Source organism: Zootoca vivipara, chromosome 8, assembly GCF_963506605.1.
Source record: "Zootoca vivipara chromosome 8, rZooViv1.1, whole genome shotgun sequence".
Lineage (NCBI taxonomy): Eukaryota > Metazoa > Chordata > Lepidosauria > Squamata > Lacertidae > Zootoca > Zootoca vivipara.
Window position 1 is genome coordinate 32,205,529 of NC_083283.1, and position 24,263 is coordinate 32,229,791.

Genomic DNA, 24,263 nt, shown 5'->3' on the forward strand with positions numbered 1-24,263 from the left:
TAGAGAGTTATGTACCCTTTTGTCACATGCACTCATCTTAAATTTAAAGTCCAAATCACAATCTACACCGCTATGTGTTACTTAGTTCACTGGTTAATCTAACTTTGTATTTACTGGCATCCTTTCAGAACATATTTACCAAGATACTAATATTAATTCTAAAGGCATTATAGTTCTGTGCTTATTGACCAATGTTTTTTACTTAGTTACAGTCTCAGGTTTACCTGATGCACTTGCAAACTCTCCAATTTTCTGTCAGCTTTGACATAGACTCTGAAGGACAAGCCATGTATTGTTCTCGGTTTACTACTTGCAGAAGAGAGAGAAACCGAGGCTTTTTTGGCAGCTGAAAATAGCCATGTTTCAGTTCAAAAACAATTATTGTTCCTGGTTATGGCCCAAAGGCCTAAATACTTGGAGAAAAAGAGAAACAAAAGCAACATACTTCATAATTCTGCATGCCATAACATCAGCAGAGCACCAGCCTTTATCCTTTATCGGCTTTAAGGTATGCCCTTTCCATTAGTTAGCCTATCTTCTCCCTAATACCACAAGAGGGCACCTCCTGCAATGCCTGACTTATCCCATGTTACATATAGTTCTATATAAAAGCTTCAGTAAAAGCATAAAAAGTTTATTTTCCCATGCGTTTTCATGTAAAACTGCAAATGTAAATTGCAGCTTAAGACACTTACCTCTCCGTAAGCAAAGTTATTACTTGGCACCTGCTTCCTTCTTTATTGTGTTTTCTGCAAGGTTCTCACAGTAAGGTGTGGTTATTGTTATGATAAATTCATTTTTGCAACAAAATAAAAAAAATCCTTCCAGTAGCACCTTAGAGACCAACTAAGTTTGTCATTGGTATGAGCTTTCATGTGCATGCACACTTCATCAGATACTTTTTCATTTTTGCAGATCATTTAGGTGAGAACTCAAAAGCTTCACAGAAATGTTTTTTTCCTAAGTTTTGTGATGGCACCAAAAATGCATTAAAAACAAGAACAGGCAGCACCACTTTAAGACACAGAAAATAAAAGACATATAATTTTAAACTGTAACTCAGTTCCTAGCCTTTTTCTTTGGAGAAGGACACACTAACTTTGTTTCGTAAGGTACACAGCTACAAGCTGCCTTTACACACGCAGAAGTGTTTGTTTTGAAAAGTATACACTTGTTGATTTGTTCAGCTCAACTACTGGGTGCCATAGGTGCCAACTTGCACCAAAGTTTGGGGGGCTGGGCTGTGCACTGCATGATGTCACGTGATGTTTTGGGAGGAGCCAGGGGCGGAGTCAAATGCAGGGGCCGGCAGCCTCGTGCTCGGCAGCCTTCCATGGCAGGAGCCACTGAAGCTATGCTTGGCTCCTCTGCCCCCTGACAGTAGGGAACATTGGGGGCAGCCCCCTCAAAAAGTATTTGGGATCAAAAATGCTCGGCTCCCTGGAGTTGGCACCTCTGTTAGGTACACAGGTACAAAATCACTACACCTGTAACAAACTGTATAAGTATATAGCTCAGCTAATGTGTACACAGGTGGTAAGTGAATTGTACACTCAATGAATACAATTATTGCCATATTTCAAGATGCATTGGTGAGCTGGGACCAGTGTGGCAAATTCTACATTTCCATTCACTGCTGTTTTACTATATAAATTGTTTACTATGATTCAAAGACAGAGGATTTAGTTTATAATAAAATTATTGTGTAATGTCCATCTGAAAAAAATAAGGGTTTTTTTAATGGCTTTATGCAATAGGCATTAAAATCTCTCAAGTTAAAAAAACAAAAAAAACTCTAATCAAATTTCTTGTAATGCATCCAGGTGACAAGCCTACACTGAATTATTAGCTTGCTCTTTTCTGAAGTGTGTGCTGACATGCTGTATGGCTTCATTTGTTGGAAAGTAAATCTCGCTGAACTAACAATGTGGGGCTTTCAAAGTTTTATACTAAAGAGTTTATTATCTCAAGAAGGGCCAGCCACAGGCTACAGAAAGTTTCCTGGCTTGCCAAACAGCATTACAAGCAATAATCTCCTCATTCCGTCTCCCACCCAAAAGGATTTTGTTTGGTAGATTTGTAGGCTGCTTCTTATGTGACCAAATTCCTATACAAAAGTCCACAAAAGAATTCTGTCATGTGTGAAGTGCAACTAGAAGAATTGGGCTGGATCCAGCAGAAGCCCTTCCACAAATGGAAGGTCCCTTTGGTCCAGAGTCAGCTTCTGCAAATGCAGTAAAGTCAAGCCTTTTCTCCGACCTTCTACAATACATGGGCAGTGGTAGCCAATGAAGTAGAAGCCTCACCACTCCTTTAATACAGGAAAGGAATATTCAGTATACCCTGGCCTGGGTTGCATGAAGGACCCAGAGAAAAATAGACTAAAGTCCATGGAACATATTTGATGTGGTAAACCTTTTTGTAGCCTGGTTTTCCTATTCCATTGCAAAGGATCCACAGACATTAGACATCACATGTAGCAGAAAAAGCAGGGGGGAAATGTGCTCAAAAGGAATGTGAAATATGAAAAGCAAAGCTATATTAAAAATAATAGCAATGTTGGTATCGGGTATACTGACTGAACACCCCAATACTGTTCTCCAAACCCATCTGGAAACAGTTTTAAAGTTTGTACTGATAAAAAACGCACACTCTGCATGAGTTCAAGATAAGAAATTAGGCCAGCTGGATACAACATTGTAGATCTCAGAAAACAAAGAATTCACTAATTGAAGTTTCTTGGCAATTGACTTTGCCAACCTGTTGCCCTTCAGCTGTTTTTGGACTACAACTCTCAACTCCAGTCAAAACATCTAGAGGGCACCAGGTTGGCGAAGGCTGATAAAGCAAATAAGTTGTCAAGTCAAATAATGGAATAAAGCAAAGCAAGTCACTAAATTGCACACCAAGGTGCGGTGCTAATTTAACCAGGGATCAATGGGAGTGGACATGCTAAAAAGCATATTTTCCCAAAAGATCGTTAGCAAATTTAAGTCGTAGGTTTCCGATCTTAGTTTGCTTTTGGTTGATAGTTTGTTAATGTTTTTTTTTTGTGGATTATGAGTGCTGTAATGCTTCATGAACTTTATAACATGACTTTTCTTGTGGTTGTGCTGTTTAGCCTATTTTTAAAGTTGTTTTGTTAAAAGTGTTTTACAGAAGGTGGTTGTTTTGCTGATGATTTGCAGTTGTTTTACTGGTGATTTGTTAATTATTTTATAAGATTTATATTGTACTTGTGATGTTCTGCTATGTTGTTATTTATTGTATGTTATCTGCTTTGTGACTCATGTGAGTGAAAAGCAGCATAGAAATATAAGAAATGAAAGGGGAAAAGTTTTTTTAAGTCAAGTTTATAATGCAAATGAAAACAAAAATCAAATGCTATGAACATTGTTGATTGACTTTTTAAGTCTAACTTTTCTTCCACTGTGAAGTCGTCATTAAGAACCACTTGCCTACGCCGAGAACTTTAACAGAATGGACATATAGAGTTAAATGTTTTTAAAGCACAATATTGCATAGCCTTTACTTAGGATTAATGCAAAGGGTAAGTATATCCTCCTAAGGTTAAGTCCTCTTGGGCTCAACGGTGCTTCTTTATGACTTTATGATGACCAGGGTGCCGTCGTGAGCATCACTTTTCTTATTCCATTAGTGCGTCAACTCTAGGAGTCCTATCCTTTCCTCTCTGCATCTTGAAAGTCTGAATGTTCTGATTTAAAATTTCAGAAGGCTTTCCCATGTCAGTGACAATCTTAATAGAGTCCAATTAGTTCCACAAGGCACTTTCTGATGCTCAGGCCTCTGGCTTGATTGCGGTGACTGGTGGGTATTTCCTGTGTTTAAGCCCACATATGGATCGAGTAAAGCAGTGGCAGAGAGACTACTGTTTTTCCTTCACTACATCTTCATTTCTTTTTTTCACAGGCTAAGCCTCTCTTGTTTTTCCTGGCTCTGTTGTGAAAATACTGACCAGAGTTTTGGCTCGTGCGACGAGGACGCTTGGCCAAAACAATCCTCAGTAAACCAGTGTGGCAAAATGTATTTTAATCTATACATTCACCACTCAACCATGTGAATAACCACACCCACTGACCCATTTCGTGGTTTTAAAACAACACGGGTTTGCCCCCAGAACTGTTTGATTTATTTGACAAGGTTTTGCAAGCCCGGGTCTATCAACATTGGAAATGTTCTGAAGCTCAGTTGCTGGCATGGCATTCCGTGGCGAACATTTTAAGCACACTCTCATCACCCTTTGCCTCTATTAAACCTGACAAGGTGAATGCATTGTGCCTTCATTGAGACTTCTTTAAATAAACCATCAATTTCATAAAATAAACAGATGGTACTTTGAAACAGATCCCCCCCATATTTTTTTTAAAATAATAATGCCAAAGGAGGGCATTTGGATATTACTATGCCGTATCCTTCAGTAAGGAAAAAGGGGGGAAAGAAAGAAACCACCTACAAAACTATTAAATATATGTAGGGTGGGATTCAGCTAATGAGGCCCATCAGTGGAAGACTTGCACAAGGGCTTTTGCTTACACAATGGTGCTTTCTGCCCTCTCCCACCACATGTACCCCCCTGAAATTGCCCCCCCCACCCGAACAGTGGATGGATGGAGAAGATGGGAGATGCCTTAGTGCAATGCTGAACTCCTCCCCTCGAATTTAAACATGGGCCTGTGTCTGATGCATTGCCATGTCAAAATGATACAGCGTCTACAAGTGCAGAATTATCTGCTCACCGTAGCTCCCGGACCTATACACAGCTGTGAGTTTACACAAGGCAACTGCAGCTACTTTTGCACAGCCCAGATGGGCTGCTCAATGAATATTGTTGAAGGGAGCTGCATAGCTGCCAAGTTTTCCCTTTTCTCACGAGGAAGCCTATTCAGCATAAGGGAATTTCCCTTAAAAAAAGGGAGAACTTGGCAGCTATGGGGAGCTGTTGGCTATTCTGCTCCTTTCGTCATAGTTTTCTGCAGAAAGCTCTGTTCCTGGAAGCATGGTGCCTTTGTTGGCAATGGCACCCTTGAGGAAGTCCTCTGGGGCTTGCGAAGCCTCTGAACCAGGAGTGGAGCTGCAGAAATAGTTCGTCTGCAGAGGCGTCATTGCCACTTGCCTAGAAGAGGGTGGCAAAGGTTGGAGATGCACAGGTGCACCAGTGGAATCAATCCAGCACTGCTGCGGCTGTAGCCACAGAGCCCTGACCTTGCTGCCACTTAGCCGTTCAGGTAAGTGGCAGTGACATCTTACCTGAAGCTCCAGGTAGCTGTAGCTCCACCCGACCAGGTGAGCTGCTCCCCTGGCTAGGAGGCTTCAGGGGCCTGAGGGGATGCTCTCACAAGTGTCATTGGCCCCCACAGGCACCACACTGACAACCCCAGAATTAAGGCATACATAACTATGACCGGATCTGCGGTCTCCATGAAGAGAGTTTGCTGCAGAGAAGCTTAATTTAAATGTGAAGATGTTGCTGTGAAACTAAAGCTGCCTACAAGGAAATTCTCGAAATACCTGATCAGCTGGTACATTTGTAATTTTTATTATTAAGATAGTGTCCAGTGTTCTCTCTCCCAGCAGACACTGCAATGGTGGCCCTGAACAGCCTTCCATTTGAAGAAAGGGAAACAGGAAATAATGAATGTCTGCAAATGATATATAAATAACCAGGAGTGAGGAAACTCAGACCCAGGGACCAAATGCATACCCTGCAAATGTCCCGGTAAAACCAAGACATACCATTTTTCCTTTGAGAGCCATTTTGGGCACCTTGATCTCTTGCAATTTCCTACTGAGATCCTGCCCTCCGAACGCGCATCTTTCAGGCTCTGTGATATTGCGTGGGTCACATGACTTGCACTGGAGCATGAATGGGAAGATGTGCATGTGTGGACAGTGTGCCAATGCAGCCCTCCAGGCACCTGTATCTTCCCAAACCACACCCCCTCCTTGGCCCTACACTGCACTTGCAAGTGTTTTTGCCTGGCTGGAACGTGTCCTTGAACTCTGATAATGCCTCTTGCTTGTCAGGATGGATAACAGCAAGCGGTGTGTGAATGTGTGTATGTAGGATCCAGCCTACTATACCAAGTTCAAATTTGCATTAGTTTCTCCTCCCACTTTTACCCTTTGGATCCACCCACTACAAACATATGGCCCTCAGGAGGTTACCCAGGAGGGAATGTGGACCTTGGGCTGAGACAGCTTCCGCACCTCTGCTTTTAGACAGACAGACAGATAGATGGCACACTAATCTAGGTGTATAGTACATGTGGACAAAGCAGAGCTGCCACGAATCCTTTGAAAGTCAGTGTCATTTTTCTTCTCTTGATACCATGAGCATTCAATTAGGTGCTGTTTGAACTGCAATAACACAACCAGCTTAAGTATGGTTTTACAAAGCAAAATATCATTCTGCTCATTCCCCCTGCAAACTGTTTTGCACTGCTGCGTGCTCATAAATTCAGCCAAATGTCTTCAATTTAGGCCACATCAACCCTGACTTTAAACACAACTGTATTTTTGTTTGGAGAAAATAGCGGTTTCTGTCACAAGCTGCCTACAAACTGCCTCCGTTGAGCTGAACAGGCTGTATTATGCTTGGACCGCATTTAAATACCCCACCTGGAATTACCGCCCAAATACACAGCATGAGCTACCATAAGCACACCAGAAAATGCTTTCTGATATTAAATAAAACATAAAGGCTTTAAGCCAATCCTTTTTGGCAGTAAGTATGGCAAGAAACTTTGCAAGAGGGAAAACCATTTGTAAATATCATGCGGATTTGCCTTTTTTCTGCCATGGCAACAGCTTCCTCCAGTGTTGTGTCTACCTCCTAGTCTTAGGGCATTTTCACACGCAAGGATCAAAGTGCCACTTTTTTGCCTAAGTCATTGAGCTTTTTTTTTAAAAAAAGCATTTATAAACCTACTATGTTTCTTTTTTAAAAAAAACCTCTAAGGGGTGTACAATATAAAGCATATTGTATGATTTAAACAAAAAAGCAATATAAAATCAGCAAAATGGTAGTATAAAAACATATGAAAACAGGAATTAAAGCAAATAAATTCAAGCAAATAGAAAGTGTTCCAATATTATGGGTCAGGAAAAGGCCGAGGCAAAAGATCCGTCTTTGCAAGGTGTCCAAGGCAACTGATGGTTTCTGCTTCCAATCTGGCAGTGGGAAAGGCATCCCAGAAAACAGGGACAATAGTGGGAAGGTCCTGTTTTGGGGTCACTGCCCTATGATATTCTGCAGGGTGCAGCACGATGATTATCCTCAGATGTCGGTCATTGTGATGCTGCATCAAGCAATTGTTTCACCCCACACTTTCCAGTGTACTTCTCCATCACTTTATTGTAAAGCTCCTGATTTTGAGCACCAAGTCCAATTTTAACTGTGCAACCTGAACTGGACCCACCTGCAAAAATGGCGTCATGTTGTAACATGAACATATTAGGTTGGCCAGAATACCCATTCAATGCGATGCCCACTTTAATGCAAATAGTGCAGCAGAAAAGTTTAGTAGTAAGATAAATCGCATGGTGCCACTTCAGCTCGGGTGAGGGTTTATCCACACTTTGTCTTGCCCACTGCTTTCCACTGGGGAAAACTGCTCTTTAGTGCTCAATCAGAATAAACAGCAATTCAAGTTTTCCCCAGATTGCCATTTGTTCCGATCTATCGCTAAATAGTGGGTTATGTGCTGGACAGGAGCAGGGCAAAGGGGAAATTGCTCAGACCCATGCTTTCTAAGCACTGGAATTGTGAGTGAGCCCTCAGTTTCATCAGGACAGCACATACATAACCCTTGTGCATAACCAGTTGATCAAGGAAGGGAACAACAGCTAAGGTGACATTTTTCCATCTTTGCCGCATTAAGCAGTTGGTCCCTTACCTCTCCCGCCCTGATCTGGCCACAGTGATCCACACGACGGTCACATCCAGGCTTTACTACTGTAATTCAATCTACGCGGGGCTGCTCCTGAAACTGTCCCAGAAATTCAAGCAGGTGCAGAATGCTGCAGCGAGGCTCCTCACAGGGTCCCTGCCATGGGAGCATGTTCACCCAGTGCTTTACCAGCTGCACTGGCTCCTGGTGGAGTATAGGGTCAGGTTCAAGGTGCTGGTTTTGACCTTTAAAGCCCTTTGTGGCTTAGGGACCTCGTATTTACGGGACCGCCTCTCCTGGTATGCCCCGCAGAGGACCTTAAGGTCCATGAATAACCATAGTTTAGAAGTCCCAGGCCCTAAGGAATTCAGACTATCCTCCACTAGGGCCAGGGCCTTTTCATTGATGGCTCTGACCTGGTGGAATGCTCTGTCCCATGAGACTAGAGCCCTACAGGATTTAACCTCCTTCCACCGGGTCTGTAAGACAGAGCTATTCCACCTGGCCTTCAATTTCAACTCAGCCTGATCTTTTATTTCCCTTCTCTTCCCCTCTCCCACCTTTTATGAAGATTACACTCTCTGGGGCCCCACAGCTAATTCTCACCTGGCCTCCTCGCTGGCCCAAGTAGGTCTAATTTAGCCAGCTAGCCCTGGTGACTTTCTAATGTTTATTGGATGGATTTTTCCCAAATTGTAGAATCATAGAGTTGGAAGAGACCACAAGGGCCATCCAGTCCAACCCCCTGCCAAGCCGGAAATTGATTCTTGAACTTTAATTTTATTGTTATTCATGCTTTTATAATGTATTTTATGCTGCTTTTATGTTGTATTACAATTAAGTGTTTTAAATTTGTTGTTAGCTGCCCTGAGCCCGGATTTTTGAACCGGGAAGGGCAGGGTATAAATAAATTATTATTATTATTATTATTATTATTATTATTATTATTAGGCTGAATATAGATCCACTAAATCCTTCTCCTCTGCAAACAGATAAGTGGTGCTGTTGCTAACTATCTGAGATCCCTGGCTGATGCTCTCTTGTGCATTTGGATCTCTGCTCAGGTGCAGAAACACATTGTCTTGCTCAGAAGGAAGCACTGGGAGAGCAAGAAAGAGGGATTCATGGTGGCAGACATGCTTTCCTTAATTAAAGATCTTAGCAATAAAATGACTTGGTTCATGTCTCCAGAATCTAGCGCTAATCTTTTCTGTATTTATAGCAACATGATCCAGAGTAAAGGCATCTTCACTGCTCATGTTTGTAATTCAGCGGCAATTTTGTTTGTTTGTTTCCTAATGCTTGCTTCTGCTAATTATATTTTTGAATAGCTCTCATGGTAGTAGCAATATTAGCAGTAGTATTTGTGTTCCTTAAAAACAACCCAGCTATTCAAATCCCTTTAAGTATGCATATGTGTGTTCATGTTCGTGTGTGTGTGTGTGTGTATGTGTATATATATTCATTACTTCACTTTGCCTTGGTTGGTTGGAAATAAACTCCAGACTTGGTTGAGACTCTGTTTCTCCATCTGGCATGGTCCTGGCACCAGCAGGTATAAATATATCAGCAGGATCTGTTCCAAAGATGATTTGCACTTGCTCACAAATTCTTTTTGCAATTAGCAAAAACACAGACTTGTGACAAGTGGTTCATGGAACCATGTACTCAGGGATGAAGAATGTCAGACTTCAACAAACAACAACAACATCTGTCCCAAAGTGAACCTTGTTCTGCTGAAACCTCCTTTTCACTGGCAATGAGTGGTGTTTTTTATCTGCAATAGCAGCTAAATAAAATAATTAGATGTTGTTGTCGGGGGGTAGTTGCTCCAACAACTACATTTTGACAACATGTATAGATCTCTGTATCCAAGAAAGGGGGGGTGTCCTCAAAAGTATCCATGTAAATAGCTTTGCTTTCTCTACAAGACAGCATAACTTTCTTTACAACTAGCAATGTGTGTGGGGAAATTGTCTTGAAAGTGCTAGTTGTCAGGTTGCAAAAGGTTACATTAATTTCATTGTGCCATAATGCTCAATGAAGTTCTGGAAAGAGGAAAATGCTCAATGAAGTTCTGGAAAGAGGAAAATTGTTTTCAGTTGAGGAAGGATGTTGGCTTTAATTACGGTATTAGCTACCACTAATCTACTTATTTATACCAATGGGCTTTGATAGACTTCTAAATAATAAAATGGCTGACTGCTTGTTGTTGTGAACTTCTCAACCGAAAATAATCAGGGAGAAGATATAAAAGAGTGGCTGGGGAAACCCAGCCTGATGGGCGGGGTATAAATAATAAATTATTATTATTATTATTATTATTATTATTATTATTATTATTATTATAAAAGGGGCACAATCCAACTCAGGGTTGAATGTGCCTAACTGAGTGCACTGAAATTATTGGTTTTAAGCACATCTGTTTGATGGACTGTGCCAGTGAATAACATGGATAACCTTCAGTGGAATCTCCCTTATCCTGAATCATATCATTGGTCTGTCCAGCTCAGTATTGCCTGCCCAGACTGATAGCAGCTCTCCTGGGTTTCAGACAGGGCTCCCCCCACCCAGTTCTATCTGTAGAGACACCCAGGACTGAATCTAGCACCTTCTGCATGCAAAGAGCAATGGTTCTTCCCTTACGGAATGCAAGCATGTATGTTAGCCACTTGGCTTGTTAGCCGGATGGGAAGACTATGCTGTATTTGGATTTAGCTCAGAGGCTATAAACGGGTAGAATTAAGTGCATCTACTAATAATCCGCAGGATAGTTTGCAAAGACACAGCAGACAAACAAAATTGTGAGTCCAAATTGAAAGAAAACACCATTTCTTTCAGAGTGTCTTAGGAGGGTGGTGCACAGCTGGGCATATTTTATTTCTTACAAGGAAAAAGATTGTAAGTGAATCACTTAACATTACTGAGAACATGAAAACATGAAACGAAAGTATTGATCCAAGAATTCACTGAAGAAAAGAATCAGATGCTCACCAGTGTGTTTGGTTTTTTTAGAAAAGGGGTACATGCATTGTTTATTGGGAAAATCTGGAGCTTGGCTCTTTAGCCCTGGCATGCACAACTCAAACATACATGAAGGCAAGTGTTATTTGTGTTGTTAATTTTACATTATGCCCACTTTAACTGCATCAACTGCTAAACAGAGCCAGGAATAATGGCATTTAAAAAGGAAAATTGCAATAATCTTCAGAAGGCTGCTCCATAATGGAGGGGCCTAATTAATTTAACTGTGCAGCCTTCCATAATGGCAGTACTTTATCATTTCCACAGACGGAGGTTGAAGGAATTAGCAATGTTTTTCCCTCCAGCCGACATCTCTCCCTGTGTTTAACCAAGGACCATTTGCTTTTTGAAGATGCAATGCTTTGCCAAGTCAAGCATTTGCAATGGTTGCTTGAATTCCCCAGAGTTACAGGCTTGTACTATATTGAAAAGAAGAGAGGAATGTGCCACATTACTGGGAGAGCCACATTCTTCAGGCAAAGAGTTTAACCAGCGAGCTTCCTGGCGTGCTGCAGAGCAGTCTTCACAACACTTTAAATTTCAATTCCCCCAGGACGATTTGTCCAACTCTTAGCATTGCTTTGTGGGAAAGCATCCTGGGTCAATTTTTAACTTTGCCAGTGTTCACCAGATACTTAATTCTCTTATACCATTTGAAAGGAGAAAAACTTTAATTGATGACCTGAAACATTTCTACACCTCAAACAGTAATACTTCATTTATTCTCTGAATTTGTTAGTTCTGATACTGTCTTTTTTTTAAAAAAAATATTGTTATTATGTTGTTATTATTTTTACTATTATTAAATTTGTGAATCACCGCTTACATGTGTATCTAGGCAGTTTACAAGCATAGCCATAGAATCAGCTAAGAACAAATTTAAAAACAAAGAAAAAGCAACAACTAAAGGTAGCCTAAAAGCAGGACTTTTTTCAGCTGGAACTCAGTTCCAGCAGCTCTCAAGTGGGTGCCATTGCCACTATAAGAGAATAAGGGAGATGTTCATGGTAAGTTCCAGAACTTCTTTTTTCTAGAAAAATAGCACTGCCTAAAAGCAATACAAAACAAATGCTTAAACATTTTCACCCTGTTGGATAAGCTTGTTAAAATAAAGACAGAGTCGGTTCTTCCCAGAAAGCACAGGTAGTGTTTTAAGTGTAATATTGATTCGTCTATGTTTTCAAAATGGTTGTTAGCTGCCATAGGCATGATTTACGGAAAAGTGGGACATCATTATTTATAGCAGATAAATAAAAGTAGTTCATTTTAACAATTAAGGTGATTATTTCATGACACATGTGTGAATTCCAAGCTGCTTTGTTCCCCTGGAGTGTAATGGAGGCACACACATACATATAACTGAGAGGAGTTAAAAATAAATCTGCCCTGAGGTCTGGTATGCATTTTGACAGTTCTCATGCTGGGGAGATCACCTGCTGTTTGGGGTATTTTTTTGTTTTTGTTTTTATTTATATATCCTACAATTGCCCAGTTAGGTATCAATTACTTTCCACTGTGAACACTCATGTGAAATGATGGAAATAAAACCTAATTGCTGAGAGCGAATAAAGCCTAACTGGAGGAGCTTGGTAGCTTCCTGATATAAGGCCTTCTTGCTCTTACTGTTATGCCATAGACCCAAATAACACTCCGGGCAGAGAGTGCCCTTGGCTCCACTCTCTGGTTTTTCAACTTTTGAATACCATTTTGCAGTCACAGCCCATTCACAGCTTTGATGCATGCAAATTGTCAGGTTTCCAACCCTGTTACATAATGCAATGAATTTGCATGCATGGATCTGATCACAATGACTCTCACACACAATTTGTTGAATGGGCACTGATGTTGTACATTTTCTTGCAAATAATATTTTTAAAAATTGAGTCTTAACACTGCTAGCCATCCATGGATCGGCGTTGCTCTGCGTGTCAAAGAAGATACACATTTAAACAAGTTAGGACTCTGAAAAGGGGGAGGCTTCTCCATAGAGCTCTGAGACTAATTTCTGCCGCCGCCACCCAAGTGGTCTTCATTGAGGTGGCAAATGAAATCAAGGAGAGAAGGTGGGAAAGTGGTAAACAAAGAGGTACAATTTCTAGATATTCTAAATGACTGCACCCTACAACAGTTGCTCATGGAACCGATCAGAGAGGAGGTGACCCTGGAATTAATCTTACGTGGTGCCCAAGACCTGGTGCAATAAGCAAGTGTTGCTGAACCAGTTTTGAACAGCTGGGAACATAGTAGTATTAAATTCAACATGTAAGTGGATAATCGCCAAAGAAGTCCCATAGAGCCACGTTTGACTTCCAAAGAGACTTCCCCAAAATGAGGAGGTTTAAAAGGAAAGGCAGGCTGGGAGTTTTGGGAGTCTGAGAGCAGCCTCAGTGGAGCATAAATATGCCTTGAGGCCGCATGGGACAGGAGGGCTGGATGCCCCCACAGAGCTTTCCCAGACCAAATTCCCCCCCCCAGGCAAAAAAGAAAAGAAAAAAGGAACTTCAGCGTCCCTCCTCCATTTTGTTCAAACTTTGGATACTTTTTTGTTGCATTTATAGCCCATTTCACTAATTTGATGCACAATTTGCATTCATGATTTATCCTTGTCATATATTACCATGGATTCGCACACATGGATCTAATCACAACCACAGTATATCTTTAACAGGCACTGATGTTGTAAAATTGTTCCATGAATAAAAAACATACGTTACCTGCACAGGTCAGTGTTCCTAACTTTACAATTTATGGTGACCTGTTAGCACAATAGGTTTCAGCTGTTCCAGTTGAACAGGAGCCCGGTTATCTCCTGAGTTGCCTAGGTTATCTGGCCCTAATGCCAGCCCTGACTCTCCATACCTGGATGAGCGTATTCCATGAGTGGGGAGGGAAGTATCTTCATTTGGGTTCTGCTCTTGAGTGGGACAATGACTATTACAGAAAGGCTGGGTGCAAGTAAATTCCACTACAGTATAATTTTACTAGTGATTTGTGTGGAATGCAGAATGCACCCATTGACTATTTCATAGAAAGGGATGTAGTAATAAAGAGTCAACAGAATGGCTTTTTATTGTCAAAAGTGGTCCCATGACAGAAACCTTTCCTTTCCCCCTGAATGAGACTCTCACTCCAATTCCTAATTAATTTCCACCACTTGACTCACATTGCATAAAGCAACAACAACAACAAAACGCCTGGTTTCTAATTAAGCCCAGGAAATGCTATTCACCATGGCTGCAATCTTGTACTAAGTTATAAGCCCCATATGCTGAAATCCTAGACACGAATACACATTTACTCAGGAATGAGTCCCATTAAACTTAATGGGACTTATTTCTGAGTTAGATGCAACTCGGTTGCACTGTTGGACTTGCTTCTCTATGAGCATCCATAGGCCTGCACTGTAGTCGCAGAATTCTATCTGCAGAAAAACCTTTTCCCCACCTTCAATGAACTGTGCTGTTCTTCAAGGAAGCAGCCAATCACTCCACCATCTTCAAAATACAACAGTGTTTCTGTGAGGTCATCCAATCTCCATAAGTAGCTTTGAACAGCTGAGCTTTCTCCCCTGATTACATAAAAACTGACTGAAACCTAGAACCCAGACCAGATTATTTGAGTTTCAGTGATGGCTGCCCCCTTCAGAACATCACATGGCTGATACACTTCTACATAAATAGATTATTCCTACCCACCCCACCCCCACCCCAGTTCACACACACACACATACACATATGTTTTTGCTTTCCAGTGCTTGGAACGAAAAGCTCAAAGCCCACCTGGTCCCAAGCAATCCGCTCACCTTTTGCAGTGTGGTCGGTGGCTGTGGCATGGCACCCCCCCCCCCCGAAGCTAAGGTCTGAGATCCAGGGGCTAATGGCTGGTGCGGGGTGTAATTTTGCTCCTGTTGGTCATTGAATTCACCTGCCTGCAAATGGCCCAGTAGCAGGCAGGCTTGGAGGTGGGAGTCACTTGGGGCTGGGGCTAACTGGAGGCTTTGGCCAAGCCTTCAGTCTGCTCTGGTCTTGGGACTTAAATATGATGCCGGCTTCCTCCACCCAGCACATGGGCCACTTTTGGATCTTGCAGGAAGAGGACACAGAGCAGTGCCACTGAAGAGGCTGAAATATTGGAGAGGAATGAATTGACTTAAAATCATGCAGAGGTGCTTGGGAAAGGAAGTGCCAAATATGCAAATTTGCAATGTCGCTGCTTCTGTAGTCCTACTGCATCAGGTGGCTACTACTCATAGCTGCCAAGTTATCCCTTTTTTAAGGGAAATTCCATTATGCTGAATAGGCTTCCTCGCGAGAAAAGGGAAAACTTGACAGCTATGTACTATGTACACAAGATTGTACCTCTGCATTCAGCCACCATGGACCCACCTGGTTCCATGCAACCATGTATGTGCAGTGCCTTGTGTGCAGAATGCATGTCCTTAGTGACTGTGGATGCTGCTGAAGGGTATGCAGAGGTGGGGGACTGGCCTCCTTGTGGTATTTCTGCACCAGGCTTAGGATAGCTTACCCTGAGGTGGAAGCTTTTGGCACTATAACATAACGGGTCTTGCTATTGCAAAACTTTATGATTTGAAAGACAATTCTAGTACACCACAGTGTCACTCACGGGGAATGGTGATGCTACTGCTGGTGTGTAGGAGAGATTCAAAAATGGCAGTGGCTTGAACAGAGTAAACCAATCATGTCAAGCTAATTGGAAGCAGCTGGGGTTTTAGAATTAAGGAGTCGGATAGTATTTGCTTTTCAACGTAGCCAGATGGAGCAGGGACAATGTCTGCTGCTGGATCAGCATCTGGGAAATTCCTAAGGAAACTGACATAAGGAAGCCAGGCCTCCCCATCTCCTAATGTTCGCCTTTGTAGTTGTGGTGGCCTGAGTCCAAAAGGGATGACAAGCAGCCTTAGCAAAGACTTATGTGAGCTATGTCTATCCTACGACTAAAGCTCTGCTGAGATTCATTTAAGATCGAAATCTGTGCATGGAAGTTGGCAGTGGCCATGTCCTTCTGCAGCTGTCTGCCACACTCCACTTGATTTCACGCCAGTAAGCATTATTCAGCACGGTGCTATTGAGAAAGAAATGCTGCCTTTCAAATGGCTGAATCGCAGAATCAACGGCATTGCCATTTTGCAACCTGGAAGAGTGGGGAAAATGCCAGCTGAACTGAAAAAACAAACCAAACTAATAAAAATCCAGCCTTTTAAGTGCTAAACATTATTTGACAAGTGTGTCTTTCCCCCCTAAATGACAGCATATTTGGGCTTCCTATGAATATATATATATATATTTTTTAAAAAGCATTTGACAAGCCATAACAACTGATTTTTATCTACTGTATTATGCTCATTATCCACCTCGCTAGAATCCCACCCCCTGATTTTACGTAGTTTATAAAAGCCACAGGCATTTTGGCATCACCTCCTCTTTTTCTTATTCCAATATGGATTGGCAATAGACTGACTGACTCCAAAACCTTTTAAGTGCCTGCTTTGAGGACTTAGGTTGGGATGTGGGAGAAACAAATTCTATGGCATGCCAGGTTCAAAAAGTGGATAAACACTACGCTTGAGTCTCATTGTGCATGCAAAGACATGCATGTGTGTGCTTGTCACAGCTTTCCACCAGATGCACAGATAGTGATATAAACAAGGAAGGAAGGAAGGAAGGAAGGAAGGAAGGAAGGAAGGAAGGAAGGAAGACTGAATGTTCAGAGCTTTTGGTATCTCAGAGAGTAGGTGTCAGGAGTCCAGGTTCCCGGCTTGATAACACAGTAAGCGTAGGTAATTAAAAAGGAGGATTTTTTACAAAAACAGATAGCTCCAGATGGCTCTAACAAAGCCGTCGATGTTATCAGTCAAGATGACCCTTCTGAAGACTTCTTCCGGTTGCTACAGAATATATTGAACCTTCACCCTTTACATCTCTTGTTTTGCTTCCTGTCCAGCAGCCCTCCCATTCACTGACTCTTCAGACTTATTGGATCAACTCCAACCTCTTCCTGTTCCGAAAGACTGTCTCTGTGTCTGTTTGCACCTGTTTGAGCTTCCTGAGAGCTTTGGCTGTGTTCCAGCCCTCTCTCAGATGTTCCTTTGGCAACTGGCCATCCAAGGTCATGAGGAGTTGACGCTGGCAGCTCTGGCCTCTGCTCAGCCTGTGTCAAATCTAAACCTCTCTGTTCCTGCCCGTATTCTGCAGCTAGCTGTAAAGTTCCACTTGGAGCTGGCTCATTCCTGACAGTAGGTGGTATATTGAGGCAACAGCCTACTTCTTCAGATGCACAAGATATGTACTACGAAGACCTCACCTCCAATACAATGACTAAGTGATATTCCACAGTGTGTTGACATGTATGGGAAATAAGTAAGAGTTGCAGACAGGAAAGCAGGATTTTTTTGGGGGGGGGGTTTGGTAAAATACAGTCTGGTTCTAAACTCTAGGGTTGTTCCAGCAAGGTGTTCCTCCAAATGCAGCCATGCTCCCCACCCACAAAAAAAGAAAAGAAAAGAGAAGAAAAATCAGCCTTGAATGAAAGAGACAGGTGCCATGCTGCTTCTGAAGGACAGCCTCTCTATTGCTGGGTGCCCAAGTCATCACTGAAAGAAGGAGCATAGGAAGACAAACCAGAAACCTACACCTGATATCCAGGTGATTTCAAAGAGCCAGGTCTGTACAATCGCTTCTGTTATGTGCTATCAACCTGCTGCAAATAAATACTCACGGTCTATGTTTCAGAGTGACTGTCTGCTTCAGGTACTTGCTGGACCTTAGACCTGAGCACCTGCCACCAATTATTAATTATTTTATTAGAGGAGTTCATATCAATTCCCAGAGGAACTCACAATGCAGGGAATGTTTCATGGTATTCGGAGATACTGATGATCTGTTAGGGTTAAGAAGCATCCCCTATTCTCATGAATAATTACCACCACCCCAAAAAAATATATGTGGAAATAATTTTAGTACTATAGTGCCAATTGTTTTTAAGGAGACCGAAGCACCTTTATTTTCTTTAATAAGCAAATCCAAGGGGTGATATTCAATTATGTTTTGCTCAGAGTAGCACAATTGAAATGAATGAAGATGACTAAATTAGGTCCATTCATTCCAGTGAGTCAACTCTGAGTAATAAAACCTAGTTGAATACCACTGTATATTCCAGCAGCACCATAAAGGCTAACAGGTGAAGGTTAACAGGCTTTTGTTGGTGAACAGGCTCACTCATGATAGTTTAAAGGTAAAGGTAAAGGGACCCCTGACCATTGGGTCCATTCGTGACTGACTCTGTGGTTGCGGCGCTCATCTCGCATTATTGGCCGAGGGAGCCGGCGTACAGCTTCCAGGTCAGTTTCCCCAGCCTAAAAAACAGCTTTTCATGGGTGCAGAAAACTGCAGGGGATGGGGATGGGAGAACATGGATAGAAAAAACATTGTTTCCCTTGCTTGCAAAAGTGAAAGTGATTTTCACTAGCTCAAAACCGCCATTAGATACAATCCATAAAGTCTCTTTCTTGGGAGCAGTTACCAGTTACTTCTCCTTTAAGAACTGAGATCTAAACAGTTCTAGAAAATGTGCATTTGAATTCCAAGTTTGGATTTAAAATTCCTTAATAATATCCAATATAATATCCATTGTTAGCTTAAAGGTAAAGGTAAAGGGACCCCTGACCATTAGGTCCAGTCGCGGATGACTCTGGGGTTGCGGCGCTCACCTCGCATTATTGGCCAGCACACGGAAACGCCGTTTACCTTCCCACTGTAAAGGTGAAGGTAAAGGGACCCCTGACCATTAGGTCCAGTCACGGATGACTCTGGGGTTGCGGCGCTCATCTCACATTATTGGCCGAGGGAGCTGGCGTACAGCTTCCAGGTCATGTGGCCAGCATGACAAAGCCGCATCTGGCGAACCAGAGCAGCACACGGAAACGCCGTTTACCTTCCCACTGTAAAGGTAAAGGTAAAGGGACCCCTGACCATTAGGTCCAGTCGTGACCGACTCTGGGGTTGCGCGCTCATCTCGCATTATTGGCCGAGGGAGCCGGCATATAGCTTCCGGGTCATGTGGCCAGCATGACAAAGCCGCTTCTGAAACGCCGTTTACCTTCCCGCTGTAGCGGTTCCTATTTATCTACTTGCACTTTGACGTGCTTTCGAACTGCTAGGTTGGCAGGAGCTGGGACCAAGCAACAGGAGCTCACCCCGTCACAGGGATTCGAACCGCCGACCTTCTGATCAGCAAGCCCTAGGCTCAGTGGTTTAACCCACAGCGCCACCTGGGTCCCCCTACCTTCCCACTGTAGTGGTACCTATTTATCTACTTGCACTTTGAGGTGCTTTTGAACTGCTAGGTTGGCAGGAGCTGGGACCGAGCAACGGGAGCTCACCCTGTCGCGGGGATTCAAACCGCCGACCTTCTGATCGGCAAGCCCTAGGCTCTGTGGTTTAACCCACAGCGCCACCCGCGTCCTAGTTTATGTCACAATAAATCTGGCAATCTTTAAGGGCCTTGAGACTTCTGGGAAGAATGGGAGGAGAGTTGGTGTAACACAGGCATCCCCAAACTGCAGCCCTCCAGATGTTTTAGCCTACGACTCCCATCATCTCTAGCTAACAGGACCAGTGGTCAGGGATGATGGGAATTGTAGTCCAAAACATCTGGAGGGCCGAAGTTTGGGGATGCCTGGTGTAACAGGTTAGCACAGCTACCTGTCTGGAATTTTTCATGAGGAATTAAAAAAGAATAATAATATGAATTCATCCGTTTATCATGAATCTGATGCTTTCCTCACCTAATATTCAGTAGGTTGCTGAGACAAAGCCATCATGCACCATTCATGTTTGTGCAGAGATTGCCTTCTGCTCCAGTCCCAGCTGATGCTTGAGAGGTTTCCCCACTTCAGGCCCAGAAATGCACTCCAAGGGTTCAGTTACAGGTAAGTAGCCGTGTTGGTCTGAGTCGAAGCAAAATAAAAAAATTCCTTCAGTAGCACCTTAAAGACCAACTAAGTTTTTATTTTGGTATGAGCTTTCGTGTGGGGTTCAGTATCACTCATCTCAAGGGAGAGAAATGCATTCAATAGCTCCAGGTTCTTTCTCAGCTGGGATTGAAATCCAGACTATAAAATAATTTCTTGTTTATCTTCTTTGAAGAGCTGACCCTTTCAAAAATGAGACTAGGGGACAAAAGCCAACCCACCTACCTGCAGGGTAGCCTCTTGCCCCAAGAGCTCCCCCATACAGGGACACAAACATCCCAAGACCCTAGCAAGGAAATGGAGAAATGTGTCTATGCTTTACTAGCCAGCTCTTTTGAACAGACACAACTAGAAAATTGGCACAGTTTGTTTGGCAAGTGATTCATTTGTTTTTCTGGCAAAGAATTTTGATTACTTCCAAGTTCATCTGAGTGGCAAGCTTGCCAACCTCCAACTGATGCCCTATGCCCACAAATATCTCTGTATGGCAATTTAGTCTTACATAGCTGTCAATATTGGACAACATGTGCCTTAAAGTCCTCTAGGGTCTCTAGGCTGGGTATTCACATTAAAATGAGCACACAGCCCCGTCAACTTGTTTTGAAGGATGATGCCTAGGCCAGCCAATCAGGTTGGTCTACCCCGTGGCTACATTCTGCCAGAGAATTTCTCTTTGAATCCCCCAGAAGATCAGAAGCCCTCTCCACAGGACCTCAAAGCAAGGTTTTCAGCATGACTGCGGAACAACATTCCTGCAGAGATACGACAGGCGCTCACTATCTGTACTTTCCAGAAACAACTGATTGCATTTTTGTTTTGATAAGCTTTTCCAGCTGGAAGGAAAGGTCCTTGCCTCAGGTGTTCATTTTGTACTGTTGTGAAACCTGCTTTCAGCTGTTTTTGTACTCCTTTTATAATATGTATGTTGATCGCCTGGAGACATATGTACAAGGCAATTCATGAATTGATAAATAATAACTTCCGTGCCTATGCTCTGCTGGCTGCCCAAGCAACGAAGGAGCAGAAGAAGGTGGGGTGCTTCTGCCTGGCAGGAGTCCAGAGGCGTGACTTGGGTTGCACCACCGCTAATAAGCCAAGTGAGAAGCTTATCAAAAGAAGCTAAGTCACCACCAACTTAAAGGCTAAGTCAGCAGTTCATGCTCCTAGCATGCTGAAATTTTGCATAGCTCCCTGACCACGGCATGAGTTTTTTTGGGTTTTTTTGTGAGGCAGGAATTAGCTGGGGCCCCAAATGCCTCTCTCTTCCCTCCCCTCAATAGCCCAGCTCACTTTTCACTTAAAATCTGCCATCCACATTTGATCTTTACTGTGGCATTCCAGGTTTCCCTCTGATGCTTCCTGAATGCTGAAAACCCCATTTAAACACCCGCGGACTGCCTGGACCATAATGTTGAACATATGCATTCATTAGCGTTTCTTGACTTTGCCTCCAGTTGAAACAATGTCTGCAGTAGAAGAGACCCGAAGTTGTAGGAAACTGGGAAGGCTGCTGCATTTGCTGGCTCCACCGAATCTTACAGCATGTTGCCATTTATAGCATTGCCAAAGAGTGATTCTATTAAAATACTGGCTAGTGCCTGCAAAGACAATTTACATAACTTCAAAGCTCTAGGTTGCTGTTACTGTTGGCAAGGGTTGTATACAAGTGAGTGCAATAGCCAGAGGGATCAGATAAATGTTTTCTATTCATGCTTGATATGTATTAAGAAAAAGAGTGACTCATTCTTCAGCTGAGCAGGCAGTTTGCACAATTTGATCTTCATAGGTCTTTTTCTTGTGAATAAACCTTGCCTGATTTATGGTTATGTTCATACATTGGTTCAGAGTCAGAGGGAATAGCAAGGCTGCTAATAAGTTCAGAAGCTCTAACAAATTATGTATGATATATGGATCATCAACTCTTTTGACTTATCGTACATCAAAATAAATAATATTTACTGCTAAACCCTGGATGCTATTGATATGCTCTGTAATTGAAAGAGATGAATTCACTGGCTCACTACTTCATAGTATAAATCCCTGACTTTATTGAAATTATACCAGGGTTTGATATGTTCTGCAACAGATCTTTGCGAAGATTAGAATGTAGTGCTAATATTCAGCAATGCAAAAAATGAATGGGGTCATAAAGCTGGTGCTTGAAAGTAGCAATTAATTATATGAAGAATGCAATCTTAATATAATAAATTGCTACTTCCAAGTACTCGCCTGAGGCCTGCTTCTCCCCCCCGCTTTTTGTGCTGGTCCTTTCTTTCTCCTAGCTAATAAAGCAACAGAAGATCATCAGGGTCCTCAGGTGTTATGTTCACTCCTAGGCTGTATCTACAGAGAGATGTGGGTGGTCCTCAGGCCCTTTCACTCCTGTCTCACCTCTTGCCCACTCTTCTTCCTATAGGCAGAAGCAAATGGCCAAAATAATTCCAACATGGAAGCCAACATAGTGTCTAGATGTGGCTTTACTCCAAATCCCGCCATCCCTGACCTTTGGCCATGCTGACTGGGGCTGATAGAAGCTGGAGTCCAATGACATCTGGAGGGAATCACCTTGCCTGCCCCCCTGGATCAACTGGTCCCTTGATTCGGCCATACACTAGATTATAGAAAGAAAGTTGGGAAAGCCTTAATTAAGGATCTGTCCAAACTTTTTCACATTTACTGCTGTGAAGCCGGTTGCCCCTCATCCTATATAGTACCACTGTAGTACCACTGAATTCTGCTCTGGTCAGACCTCACCTGGAGTACTGTGTCCAGTTCTGGGCACCGCAGTTCAAGAAGGATACCGACAAGCTGGAACGTGTTCAGAAGAGGGCAACCAAAATGGTCAAAGGCCTGGAAATGATGCCTTATGAGGAACGGCTTAGGGAGCTGGGTATGTTTAGCCTGGAGAAGAGAAGGTTAAGGGGTGATATGATAGCCATGTTCAAATATATAAAAGGATGTCATATAGAGGAGGGAGAAAGGTTGTTTTCTGCTGCTCCAGAGAAGCGGACACGGAGCAATGGATTCAAACTACAAGAAAGAAGATTCCACCTAAACATTAGGAAGAACTTCCTGACAGTAAGAGCTGTTCGGCAGTGGAATTTGCTACTAAGGAGTGTGGTGGAGTCTCATTCTTTGGAGGTCTTTAAGCAGAGGCTTGACAGGCATATGTCAAGAATGCTTTGATGGTGTTTCCTGCTTGGCAGGGGGTTGGACTGGATGGCCCTTGTGGTCTCTTCCAACTCTATGATTCTATGATTCTATATTTGTCTTATCTGATTATTCAGAACCATACATTCTTCCCTACTGAAATTCATTTTGTTAGTTTTGGCCCAGTTCTTCAATCTGTTAAGGACATATTGAATCTTGATTCTATCTTCTGAGGTATTAGCTACCCCCCTAAGTTTGGTGTCATCTGCAAATTTTCCACCACCCCCCTCTATTCTTCTTTCCAAGTCATTTATAAAGATGTTGAACAGCACAGGGTACAGGACAGAACCCTGCGGCCTTCCACCTGTCACTTTCTCCCAGGATGATGAGGAACCACAGGTGCACAAATGCAAATCCACTTAAACAGTAACATTGTCAATCCCACATCTTGCCAGCTTCCCTGCAAGAATATCATAAGGAACTTTGCTGAAAGCCTTACTGAAATCAAGATACACTACAGCATAGAAGAATATGCATTTATTTCCATTGACATGCACTTAAGGTTGGAAACTGTAGTATATGGATATTTATATTTTTAGGCAAGTCATAAATTGAGTGAAATACACAAATAAAGAAGTATGGTATAGTGAAGACTTCGCTGAATGAGTAGGTTTTGAGGAGGGATTTGAAGGAATGTGGCATCACAGAGGTGTTCTGGGAAACATTGCCAGGTGTAAGGGAGAAAGTTTGGAGCTGCTCAGATTTACATGACCAAATAAGGGTGCAATCTTTCCATCTTCTTCAGCACTAGTTTTCTCATTTTTCTAATCTTAAATTCAGTCTGCCACATTTCTACATCAGTTTGCCACATTGTTCATCAGCATTTTAGTGCACTTTTCTACTAATACACTCATTTCTGCCTGCAGTTTCTCAACTATAATGCATTTTGTACATTATCTTAATTACCGGTAACTGTGAATTTGTATGCATACCTTCCTCTAATATATGCATTCCATACCAATTTCTGGCTTGGAATACATTGCTGCAAAATTCAGAAAAATGTGAATTTCAGAGGATACAAGTCTTTCAGTTTGTTTGTTTGTTGTTTTGAGAAGCGCAAATTGGGTAGATTCATGTTAAAATATGTCTCCCCCCCCCCCCCATCCTGACATGTGACTCATATCCTT